The sequence below is a fragment of the Prionailurus viverrinus genome, chromosome B1, assembly GCF_022837055.1.
Source record: "Prionailurus viverrinus isolate Anna chromosome B1, UM_Priviv_1.0, whole genome shotgun sequence".
NCBI classification, from domain to species: Eukaryota; Metazoa; Chordata; class Mammalia; order Carnivora; family Felidae; genus Prionailurus; species Prionailurus viverrinus.
The window spans coordinates 135,627,390-135,641,269 of NC_062564.1; the positions used below are offsets into that span (position 1 = coordinate 135,627,390).

The following is a 13,880-nucleotide window of genomic DNA, read 5'->3' on the forward strand; positions in this document are numbered from 1 at the left end:
CATACTTAAAGTTCTATCCCATTACAAGATACTACTTTGACTCCTCCTGTTCCAGCTATCATCTTTTCCCCCCCTTGCCTACCAAAGAGCTGCCTACATTGGATCTATTTCTTTACACGATATATTTCTTTACACGTGTCCACTGCAGCCTTGTTTGTGCACCCACAATTCCAATTACCTGATTCTCACAAGCTTCATGCTTAACAATTCTCAATCTTCAATAAATTTGACTTCCCAGGAGGATTCAGCACTATTAACCATTCTTTCTTGAAGCACCTTCTTGGTTTTCTCCAGGTTTTTCTCTTACTTTGAGACTTGGTAGAGTCTCTTTTCCTGGCTCTAAGTGGCCTTTAAATATTAAAGTGTTTCAAAGATGTATCCAATTATTCCTTCTCTTCTGACTTTATTTTCTCTTTCTCAGAACTATCTCATTCATGTCTATGACTTCAATAACCAAATATAAGCCAATGAATATCAGATTAATATTTTTCCCCTTCCCCCTGCTGCTGCTGCTGCTTCTTCTTCTTCTTCTTCTTCTTCTTCTTCTTCTCCTTTTAATTTTAACTAGGCTTCATGCCCAACATGGGGCTGGAACTCACGACCCTGAGATCAGGAGTCGCAGGGTCCACTGACTGAGCCAGCCAAGCACCCCTCAGATTAGTATTTCTAACTCAGGACTCTCTAATTTTCAGAACTTTATATCCAAGAACTTATTTGCATTTCCATTTGCATAGCAAAAGCATCTTAAACTAAATTTAGTCAAATTAAAATGCAATTAATTTTGGTCCTGTTTAGGTATTCACTAGCTTTGTGACTGGCATCTTCTTCCAATCAGTTGCAAAAGCCAGAAATGTAGGAGTCATCATCCTTAGTATATCTGTACTAACACTCAAGTGACTATTGTTTGTGGTCTTGTATGTTTCAAAGTCCATTCACTGAATTCTCCATAATACTCAAACATCTTTCAATCCATTTTTTTCTTAATGCATTCCAAGTATCTTTAGAAACAGAAACTTCACCTTGCAATTTTCTTGCTTAAAAATCTTCAATGACTTTTATTTGTCCTCAGATCAATAGACCTTTGGGTCTACTTCCACCCAAATCTATAAGCTCATTTTTCTGCTCTTATGCTTCTGATGCTTTCTATGACTTTCTGTAATCAAGCCAACTCCTTTTCTATAAATAGTGTCATACTCCCATCTACCTTAGGACTGTATTCTTTCCTGGATTGTTTTATAACCATTTCACAGATTGATTACATCCAAAATATACTTGTATAGCTTCCAGAAAATGTTCCTGGATGATTTACTACTGTATGTAACTATGCTATTTGTAAAATTATTTTATTAATGTCTATCTCCATCATTAAACTGTAAAGGAGTAAGGATAATGTGTGTTTTGCTCTCTAATTTACCACCAATGCCTAGTATTTTGCCTAACATAAGGCTAACGCTGAAAAAAAGTATATTGTTGAGTGAATAAGTACTGTTAGTGTAGAAAAGCCAAGATTATAAACCAAGAATGCTGGATTTAAAAGCCTATGTTATTGTCAACAAGATTATATCATCCAGTCTTGCCAGTTTGAAGCAATATTTAGCTCAAGTATTATTTTACTCAGGTTTCATCCTACCTGATTTGGCACAGAAAATTATAGTCATCAACTCTGTCCCTACATCTAGGCTTAGAGTGTTAAAGCATAGCACTCCCTAACTAAAACCTAAGGAATTATAGGTTAGACATCCCCCTCCCCCTCCTTGCTTACAAGAGGAAGTTTTAGAGGTACTACCTTTTTTTTCCTCCTCCAGGAAGTAAATTTTCTTACTTCTCATCATATCTAGTGTCCTTGGCCCATGGATCACCAGTTTCTGGTGTTTTCAATAATTTTTTAAATTACAAAACACTTTGAAAATATTCATCATAATTAAGACTTTTTAATATATAGGTTTAATCTATATGGTTTCCATATAAAGTGATAAAAATCAGCTGTTTCAATGAAGAGTTTGTTTTACTTCCTGAAATGATTTTGTGAAGTAATTAAATTTGTGATTTAGCTGGGTGTTAGAATATAGCATCTAACCTTCCAGACAAATACAATGTTCACTTATGGGTGCACGTATGCCTGTATGTTTGTATGTGTGTACACATGACTCCTGTTTAATTCTATGTCTTCAGGCTCTACTTAGGATCTTAAAATGTACATATATCCTGTAAGTTGAATTCAAGCCACTCTCCTGCATAAATAATTCTCTTGCATGAGTCAGTCTCTTCCATGAAATCCCAAAGTACCTCACTTGACTATTAAAAGACAGAGTAGTGCTATTCTTTGTTTTCTTTTTCATACATGTGAAATATCTACTTCTGGCTGAAATTTTTATTTTCACTTTTAAAATTTGACATCTTCCAGATTTTATATTTTAGCTGTTTTCCAAGAAAATTATGATGAGAGCATAATAGTTCAAGTATTAGTAGATAATGTTTAGGGCAGGATATATTGTAATTGACAAACATTTGCTGTGGTTAATTCATTGTCATTTAATTATAAAATAAAGTAATTTAACTGAAACCTAGTAATTTAACTTGATCACCTTGTATAGAAACCATGTAGTTAAAGTCTATAACTAAGAGAAGAGTCTTAATTGTGATAGTTATTTCAAATACTCTGTAATATGATATTGTCAAAAAATGCAGAGAAATTTAAAAAATCTATAATTTACCCACCACCATAGATAACTAATGTTAGCACTTATACATCTTCCTGTATTTGTATATATTTATGTATACGTGTGTATTAACAGCTACAGTAATTTTTATTTAAAAAGTAATCAAAATAAAGCCTTATTTATTATCTGCCTCAAAACTTAAAAATCATGTATTGTTAATATGCCAATTTAATAATTGATATCATTTTTAATTTTAATTTTTTAAAGTTTATTTATTTTGAGAGAAAGAGAGAGAGAGCATAAGCAGGGGAGAGGCAGAGGAAAAGGGAGAGAGAGAATCCCAAGCAGGCTCCACACTGTCAGCACAGAGCCTGACAGGGGGCTCGAACTCATGAACTGTGAGATCATGACTTGAGCCAACTACTTGGACACTTAACAGACTAAGCCACCCAGGTGCCCCAACATAATTTTTTAAAGATGTATAGTATAGTGCTTGCTTGAATATACATACTTTTACACCCTCTGTTCATGTAAAGTATTTATGGTTTTCTTCAAGTGTTATAATAAAGAATATTTTCATGAACATCCATGAAGCTAAATCTTTGAGCTCCTCCTTAACTTATTCTAAAGGACAAAGCCCTAATAGAGAAATTAGTAGTCAAAAAGTATGCACTGTTTGTATGGATTTAGTTAATTCTTCCAGAGTACTCTAAATTAGCTAAGCAAACAAATAAACAACTAGTGAGCACGTAAAATAAAAGTGCCCAATCTGATTGAGAAGTAGTTTATTGAGACACTACCATATGTCAGATATTATTTCAGATGGTGTGAAGTATGGAAAAGAAATAAACTCTTTACTTTCAATATAAGAATAACATTTTATATGACTATACATGAAATAAGTACCAAAGTATATAGAAAACCAAACAAATATAAGAGTTTAAGAAGAGAGTGTCATTAGTGTAGTCTGATTAGTTAAGAAAGGTAATATGAAAAAATAATTTTTAAAGGAAGATTAGGGGCGCCTGGGTGGCTCAGTCGGTTGGGCGTCCAACTTCAGCTCAGGTCACGATCTCACGGTCCGTGAGTTTGAGCCCCGCGTCAGGCTCTGGGCTGATGGCTCAGAGCCTGGAGCCTGTTTCCGATTCTGTGTCTCCCTCTCTCTCTGCCCCTCCCCCGTTCATGCTCTGTCTCTCTCTGTCCCAAAAATAAATAAACGTTAAAAAAATTTAAAAAAAAATAAAGGAATATTAGATTTTAATATTTAGTGAGGTAGGGGTAATCTTCTAAAATGGAGGAAATCACATCAACAAAAGCAGTAATTAGAGCCATATGTGCATAACACATTAGAATAAGAGAATTTTCACATGAAGGAATAATTAGGAGGTAAAGATTTGGTGACATTGAGGACACCCCCTGGCAAATCTACCCTTGGGCAGAGGACGCTGCACTTAACATCCACAACTGAGAACAAGAGTAGACTCTTGAGCAAAGCAGATGGAGATTGAGGAATACCAACTTCTTAAAAATTTGTTACTGTGAAGCAATTAATTTGTCATAGATGACAACATCAAGACTTACACAAATGTATTGGCAGCAGAAATGGCATAAATTTGCATCAGCAATGCATTACTGGAGATAGTTTTTGGAAATAGAAACTGGGCACAGTTTAAACATAGAGAATAAAGAAGAAAGAGTCAAAGATTACTTCAATTTCTCTCTTCTGTATATCTAGAAGAAAGGTGATACCTCTTATTTGAAATGGGGAATTAGTAAGAATTAAATTCCACTGAGTCCATGTGTTTGAGCCAAAACTGTGTGATAATCTTTAATTTCCTGGTAATAGCTAGATTGGATGTTCTCTATTTGCCCCCCCCCCATCTTCTTTCCACCTATCACTCTATTCTGTACCCCTGGAAACTAATCTCTATAAATTGCATAAACCAGGCTCTCTTGACTGTTGACTTCAGGTTGGATTTGAGAAATCATAGCATAAAATCAGAAGGCCACAAAAGAGACAGACTGAGATATTTATTGACCTATCCTCCTCCAAGCTAGCCAGAAAATTGGCCTTAGTTGCATTGGATACCTTAGTCCACATCTCCTAAATTTACAGGCTTCCCCAGGTTCTAGTAGCTCTAACAGACCCAGGATGTTTTCCCTATCTGTGGGTTTCTATGAACCTTCCCAACACTTTATAAATGATTTCTTTATCATACACTCTACAATTAGCACTTTTAAGGTGGAGCCATCAATTTCTTGCTGGGATCTGGAGTAACAAAATAGGGTGCAAGTGCTTTCAGTTTTCTAAGAAATGGCATATTACCCCTGATGTTCAATATGCCTCACTGGAAATTTTGGATGATCACAGAGAAGAGAATCAAGTATAAGAAGGAGATGTAACCTTTTTGATCAGAGTTCAGTACATATGGTAGTAATTACATGTCAATAACTAATCAGCATATTCAGAATGGAATTAAGCTTACTTTTTATCCCTTGCAGGGAATATCTCTTTCTAAACAATTTTTAAAATGTCAAAATGAGATAATACATTAAACAAAATATTTTATAGCTTAAGAGCTAAGAGTTGGCAAAAGAAACATAATTCAGAACCATAATAGTATCTCATTTTCAGCTAAATAGCTGAAATTGCTATTAAAAAATGAAGCTCCTCTCTAGTTAAATCACTGAGCCAAAACCACCAGATATTGGGGTAAAGCAAGATCATGTTGAAAATAAGTATAGTAATCTTCCTATCTGGAATTTGGATTGAAAAAAAAATGTGTGCATGTGCAGTAGCTCTGTTACTTTCTATAAACTTAATAGTAAGAATTTTTTTTTTCCAGCACTAATAGTGATCATGAACATCATGGACTGGGCAAAGTCTCAGCTTGACAATATATATGTGTATTTTTAATGCAATTAGACAGAGGTTGAGAAATGACATCAAGGGGAAACTATTATTCAGAAGTTTTTTTATAGTACCATAGGTTGATTTTACTTTATTTTTTCTTTGCAGCAAGTACTTTTATTAAGTCATTCAACAAATATTTATTAAACAACACCTGACATGACTCAGGCCCCCTCTTGGGCACGAAGGATATAATGGTGAGAAAATCCAATAATGTCTTTGCACTCCTGGATCTTAGGATCACACAGGGAAGGTAGAAAATTAGAAAACAAATATCTAAAATTGTACCCAGAAACACTCTAGCCATGTAACAATCTACCAATGACACTTAATTCTGTGGTTAGGTAAATCTGCTCTGGGTTCAGATTCCCCCTCTACCACCGATTAGCCCACTAACTTCAGGCAAGACAGGTATCCTCCCTTTGACTCAGGTTCTACATTCTTAAAATGAGATTAAAAATAGAACTGACTTCATAAAATCACTGTGAGCTAATATGGGTAGTTTGTAGAAAAATGCCTGATACATACTATTTCTTAGCTGTGTTTAATATAAAAAAAATCTTTCGTGTATCCCAGAAGTCCCAAAGATAGTGTGGCCCCATGTTTTACTAATCTCCAAATAATGAGGTAGTTCTAGTAAAGGTTCAATATATATCTGCTAATATTATTATCTAATCAAGTAAACAGGGAGGTAAACTAATTAGAAAATTTTAAGTTATTTTTTACTGACTATCATGTTTGAAAGGCTAGACTAACCAAAACAAATAAATCTCTAATTAACAATCTTAATAATAAATAGCATAGCATGAGATTGATAATGATGTTTGCTAACATTTCTTACCTGCTACCTTGCTAAACCAATATGTATGCTATTTATATCATTAATATGCTCAGTGACTCTGTGATCTAGGTATTTTTCATTTTATTGATGAGGAAATGAAGCTCAGGGAGGCGAAGATCCTGGCACAGTAAATTCCTAACACAAATTTGAACAAAAAATGATTGAGTAAATGAATACAAGCTGCTTTAAGGACTATATCTTTGATTATTAACCCAGTTTATGTTCCTACTTCTAATCAATTACTGTTATTTAAAGCAGTTTGAAGAAGTTTTATGAAGAGTTATTAAGTTTCTTCTTAGCCTGTGAAATGAGTTACACCAATTCCTGGAATGTTGTTGGGGAGGGAAGTGAAGGGGAGACTTGCAAATCTGTACAGTTTTAGAATCTGCCAAAGTAATTTTGATGTGCAAACTCTTTGGGGACCACTGACCTAAGCACTGTTATAAATTGTCTTGTAGAGAAAGTAGCACAGTATTCATAAAGCTGTGCTCATTGTAGAATGTACTGTTTTCCTCAAAATAATAGATGTAATATTTTCAAACCATTATTTAAATTAACCATGGGAAACATAATAGCATGAGACTATCTTACAATTACTGAATAAATAGAAATAAATTCTCTATATAAATGTCTCATGTTGCTACTTTCTATTAACTGCAGATTTAGCACTTGAGAAGCATTGTCATTCTGGGCTCATTTTTATTTAAAACAGTATTTGCATAATATTATTACATATGTTCAGATCCTAGGATGCTAATTAATTGTGCACTAATTGTGATGGAGAAAAATATGTAATATATTTTGATATAATTCATTTAAAAGCTTTTAACCCTTTCTTCTCAGACACAAGGACCCATGTGAACACCCACTCTGGACAGAACAGAAGCACAACAATTTCTTCCCCAATGGAGTCCTCCTGCATGAATATTCACTCTGGAAACATGGCCATTACCATTCTAGCTACATTTAGATCATTGTCTACATGTTTTTGATTTACTGGAAAATGAAGAAATTCCTTGACAACAGGGGGAGAACAGATTAGAAATGTGGGAAAATGAAGACACGATTATTCAAAAATCAAAATTCTATAATCACACTCTCAAAATTGGTAGAGACCTTAGAAATGACCTTACTCATGCTTATCAAATATATGAATCCCTTTTAAATACCACAGTTCTCAGAAATTTGACTAAAATATCTCACTAATTCTCTGATGGTGTTCCATGTCATTTTTGAAAGATTATACTTGTAAGAAAAAAATCCAAAAGTTGACATAAAATTCATCCCCCAACAATTTCTACTCTAAAGTCTTCCCTTTGGAGTGAAATCCCCCTTTTCCAGCTTGAACCTTACAGCTACATCTACTGAGACTTATGTGCCAACTTCTCTGATTATTGTAATCTTCTAAAAAACCCTATGTGGAGTTACAATTATATCTGTCCATTACACAGCAGGAATGTTGAGGCATAAATAGATTGAGTAGCATGCAGCTGTGTAGCTGTTAAAGTGCAGAGATGCAACTTGACCCTCCTGAAGTTCAAGTTCCACTTCCTTTATATGATAGAAAGCTACAATGCAATTTATTAGTTCATTTGCTTATTTGTTTTTTCATCAGTTGTATATTTATTATGTACTATATGCTGAGGATACTAAATGCTTAGGGGAAAAATGGAAATGTTAGTAGTGATTATCTTGGAATATTCAGGTCATAGATGATTTTTATTTTGCTAAGTTTTTCCTACTTTTAAAATAATTTTAAAACAATGAGAGCATTTTACTTGCATACCAAGAAAAAACATACAAATAGATTTTTAAAGCAAAGAAAAATGACAGGAGAAAGCAGCGGTGGATAGAGCCCTTTTGGAATCTAGAGGTTAAATTTCTGCTTTGCAGTAAGGACTATGAAAGACAGTTCAAGAAAATTTTTAAATGTAGTATAGTACTCTGAATAATGGCCACCCAAAGATAGCAGGTCCTAATTCCTGGAACCTGTAAATGTTCTTTTACCAGAGAAAAAAGGTCTCCAGATGTAATTAAGTTAAGAATCCTGACAGGGAATTATCCTAGATTATCTAGGTGATCCTTAAATATAATCACAAATATCCTTATAAAAGAAGCAGATATGATATCCACACAGGAGGCCATGTGGAAATAGATGCAAGAAACTGGAAAAACACAGTCAGTCACAAGCCAAGAAATGCTCACAGAACTGGAAGAGTTCCCTCCTAGAGCCTCTGAAAGAAGTCTGGCCCTGCCTATATACCTTGATTTCCTACTTCTGGACTCCAGAACTGTGACAGAATAAATTCCTGTTGTTTCAAGACAACAAATTTGTGGGAATTTGTTACAGCAGTCAAAGGAAATTAATACATATAAATTAATACCTATACAACATACTTTGAAACAAACCTTCCAATGGTTCCTTGTGAGAAGGCTGTAAGAAACTAAGGTTTTAAAATCCACTACTAATTCTCAAGTGCTGGTAAGGGATCTCTAACCTTTAATTATCCAATGATTTTCAGGGAGAGTCCACAGTATACAAGGTACTGAAATTAGATAGTAGCCAAAGAAAATCCCCCCTTTACCCCACTCTCTACTCTCAATAGTAGGAACTAATCAGTGACACGTTCTTGTTCTTGGAAGCCCAGGATAGAATGTCCTTGGCAAGGTTAAGGGTCTTTATTTGGAGAGGACTGAGTTCAATTGCTAAACCGTCTCAATTAATTACTGGGACTTTGACTTTTTGTATTTTGTGTCCAACAATATATACCATTTTACAACATTCATTATTTCTCAGCTAGAAAAAAATGTCAGCTGTTCAGAAGGTGATAAAGGTCAAAGGTTTGAAATGAAGTCTACGGCAGTAGGAGAAAAAGAAAAAAAATTCTTTTCTTTTGGAGTTTATGTCTCATTATGGAACAGAAATATGAAGAGCAAAAACATAGCTATATAATGTCTATTATGGGAAACCTGGGACCCCTAAAAATAAGAGTTCAATAAGTCATTTTCAATAGACCAGAAAATTGATGATAATTAAAATATTCCCATTTAAACTTTTATCTTAAATAACTAATAAACACTTTGTGTGCTTATAAACAAAATGAAGGGACACCGGGGTTGCTCAGTTGGTTGAGCATCAGACTTTGGCTCAGGTCATCATCTTGCAGTTTGTGAATTCAAGTCCCACATGGGGCTTGTGCTGACAGCACGGATCCTGCTTCTGATCCTCTGTCGCCCTCCCTCCCCCTCCCCCACTCACAGTCTCACTCTCAAACATAAAAATTAAAAAAATAAAAATAAATAAATAAGTAAATAAAAATAAAGTAGAAAAGCCATGGTTCAACTTTGGAAAAAGCTGTATAATAACTAAACGTATAGTTCCAATGTAAATTGAGATGCTGATACAATGATTTTAATAATTTTTTTTAACAACCAAGTATGATTGTTTTATAGTTAAATAACTTTCTATATAAATACATTTTAAAATTGGAAAGTTTAATTGGAAGAAAAATGTCTTTAGCAGGAAGAAGACAACCTAGAACTTAATCACATTTGCATTTTACACTGAACTTTAAAAAAAAAATCTCCTTTGACTTCTGCTAACACCTACTTTGCTTTTCTCTACTTCTTTGAACTACAGTCAATTATGTTCAATATAATCCTTAATAGTTGCTGCTGAAATTGCATATGCAGTGTGATATTTACTTGTGTAAATATAACATGCTTTTGCAAAATTACAAAAGTTTGGCAAGATATTCTGTTGGTAAAGAAAGCAGCGCTTTTTTTAATTTTTTTTTTTTAATTTACATCCAAATTAGTTAGCATATAGTATAACAATGATTTCAGGAGTAGATTCCTTAATGCCCCTTACCCATTTAGCCCATTCCCACTCCCACAACCACTCCAGTAACCCTCTGTTTGTTCTCCATATTTAAGAGTCTCTTATGTTTTGTCCCCCTCCCTGTTTTTATATTATTTTTGTTTCCCTTACCTTATGTTCATCTGTTTTGACTCTTAAAGTCCTCATGTGAGTGAAATCATATGATATTTGTCTTTCTCTGACTGACTAATTTCGCTTAGCATAATACCCTTCAGTTCCATCCACGTAGTTGCAAATGGCAAGATTTCACTCTTTTTGATTGCCGAGTAATACTCCATTGTATATATATATACCACATCTTCTTTATCCATTCATCCATCAATGGACATTCGGACTCTGAAAGCAGCACTCTTATGGTAGGAGGTGGTAGGGGGCAAAATGGTAAAATTCTTCTTTTTTTTTTTTTAAGTTTACTGATTTGGCAGAGACAGTGGAAGTGGGGGAGGGACAGAGAGAGGAAGAGAGAATCCGAAGAAGGCTCTGCACTGTTAGCACAGAGCCCAATGTGAGGCTCAAACTCACGAACGGTGAGATCATGACCTGAGCCGAAACCAAGAGTTGGGTGCTTAACCTACTGAGTCTCCCAGGTGCCCCAAAATGGTAAAATTCTTATAGAGGCCACTTTAGTGATATTTGCCATACTCAGAAAGATAAGAAATGACATATTTGCAAGGCTGTTTGCATTACAAACAGCAGAATTGGAAACAACTCAGGTGTTTCTCGATGAAAAATTGATTAAAGAAACTATGATACATCTGTCTAATGGAGTGTTATGCAGCCATAAAATAAGTCAAATCTACAGAGAATTTGTATATTACCTCTCTACAGAGCTATATATATTAAAATTTTTTTTTCAACGTTTATTTATTTTTGGGACAGAGAGAGACAGAGCATGAACAGGGGAGGGGCAGAGAGAGAGGGAGACACAGAATCGGAAACAGGCTCCAGGCTCTGAGCCATCAGCCCAGAGCCCGACGCGGGGCTCGAACTCACGGACCGTGAGATTGTGACCTGGCTGAAGTCGGACGCTTAACCAACTGCGCCACCCAGGCGCCCCCAGAGCTATATATATTATACAGAGGAAAAATATAGTTTGCTTAGAAATAAGTATTCAGAATGTTATATTTTAAGTAATAAAGGGATAATACTAAGAACATATATTTGTATTTGTCTTTATTCACACAGAAAAAAATCATGGAAAGAATAAAAAACATGAGACAAATCAAAGTAGGTAGTTAGCTATAGGGAGTGTGTGTGTATGATGGCAGGAAGAATAAGGATAGAGGGAAGTAAGAGTTTCCAATGTAAACATTTAATACAGTTTTGATTTTGAAATCATATGAATGTTTCATGTATTCACAAATTGTTTAAAATGAAAGTAGTATGCAAAAATAAAAGTAAATAATATTTAAAATGAAAATATAATCACAAAATATTAATACTTTTCTCTACACAGTTGAATTTTTTAATATTCCTTAGGCTTTTTACTCCAGAATTTCTACTTTGCAAGAATATTAATTTTTTAATAGGAAAAAAATAACCCTATTGTGTAAAAAGTCATTTTGAGTTAATCCACTCATAGTGTTAAAGATCTAGCTAATGGGCTCTATATTATTCTGGATATACTAAGGCAACTTGGACTGAGAACCTACAATGAATATGAGCCTAGTCACATTTAAAAAATTTTGGGGGGGGGGTAAAAAAAAAGTTTTGTTTTGTATTTAAGTTTCTTCGATAAGGTATATCTACGTGTGTGATAAGAATATTTTTATTTTAAATTTAATGTTGCCCTTCTTTGGCGAATAGCTACTCTTCCTGCTTAGCAAAATAATCCTGGAGAAAAATATCAGTGAATAAAATTTGAGATTCATTAGTCTAATATTTCTTTTAATATTTACTTTTTTCTTTATTTTTGAGAGAGCTGGAGAGCAGGGAGGAGCAGAGAGAGAGGGAGACAGAGAATCCCAAGCAGGCTCCATGATACCAGCACAGAGCCTGATGCAGGGCTTGAACCCACAAATCAGGAGATCAGGACCTGAGCTGAAATCAAGAGTCAGATGCTCAACTGACTGAGTCACCCAGGCACCCCAGTCTAATACTTTTAATCTCAGAAGTTCCATTGATTTTATAGTGGCTCTCACATGATAGCATACATATTATTTGTCCCTGGCTCCTGCCCCAAACTACTCAAATGTTATTGACTTCTTTCTCTGCCTTAAAAACATTGACTTGGCAGCTATGATTACAAAGCATATATTGTATATATTTGTATATATACAAATTTCTAATTACATATATGCTATTATATATGCAATATATATATTATATATATACATATATACATATATATTATATATATACATATATATTATATATTGTATATATTTGTATATATACAAATTTCTAATTACATATATGCTATTATATACTACACATGCAGTATATATATTTATATCAGCATATATTTTGATAAACCTTGTATATTTTGATGATCTTTAAAATGGGATTTAAAAATATGTTTTTGAACTGTTTACTGCTAGGGCATGAAAATGAATATTGATTTTGTATACATCAATCTTGCTAAATTCTTATCTGTAACATATTTGAGGGTTTTCTAGGCACACATGTTGCCTGTAAATAATGGCAGTTTGTGTATCTTCTTCTCCAACCCTTAAACAATTTCTCCTTTTATCTTATGTTTGCTGACAAAGACCCACTAATAACATGGTGATTGAAGTAAAACAGCATATATTCTTAACTAAGGCCAGGTATTAGAAAGAATGCTTTCAATGTGTCATCATTAACTGTGATGACTGCTGGAGGTTTGCTCAGAATTGCTTTGTTTTGTTTTTCAATATCATGAATAGAAGTTAAATTTTTTTAAACATCTTCTTTTATACCTATAGAAATACTTAGATGTTTTTTCTCCTTAACCTGTTATATTATTAATAATTAATTCTTAAACCTTAAATTAAGCAGAGCTGATACTATATTTATGCAACCATTGCATTTCCCCCCTGAGCACCCTGCAAGATTTCATTTCCCCATCATTCTCATATCTAGGTGAGATGATATGACTGAGTTCTGACCAGTGGTAAATGGGCAGAAGTGACGTACTTCCAAACTTGTCTCTAAAACATGCTCTGTGATCTCCTCTGTCTCTTCCCATTTGTATGGCTGAAAAAAGGTGTCCTTAAAGTACACACCTACAAATGATAAGTGCTTAATTCTAGACATAACTGTGAGTGGTGTTTGCACACACACGCACATGTGGATGTATGTATAAATATATGTGATGTGTGTAAATGTGTGTGAATCATTCTCCAGGATATTCTTTATACAAGTGCTTGGAGAACACCACCATTTTATGAGAGCTTTGAAACCCTCAGGAAATCATAACATCACAATGGGTACTACTTGAATTTTTCTAACGATGACAGTTCATTGCTGGGAAAGGAAACAGAGTTGTACCACTGAAAGAATCTGAGCCCATAGAATGCCATGATCTAAAGCCCTTAGGAGCAAGCTATATTTTATTTATTTCTCTATCCCCAGTAGTTAAGAAGATAATAGGCATATAGAAGGTAC

General features: G+C 34.2%; 1 protein-coding gene across 4 annotated transcripts in view; it reads right to left on the reverse strand.

The window, feature by feature from the left end:
- The window catches only part of ARHGAP24 (Rho GTPase activating protein 24), a 516,404-nt gene that overhangs the window by 283,241 nt on the left and 219,283 nt on the right, over positions 1–13,880 (reverse strand). The window lies entirely within an intron of this gene.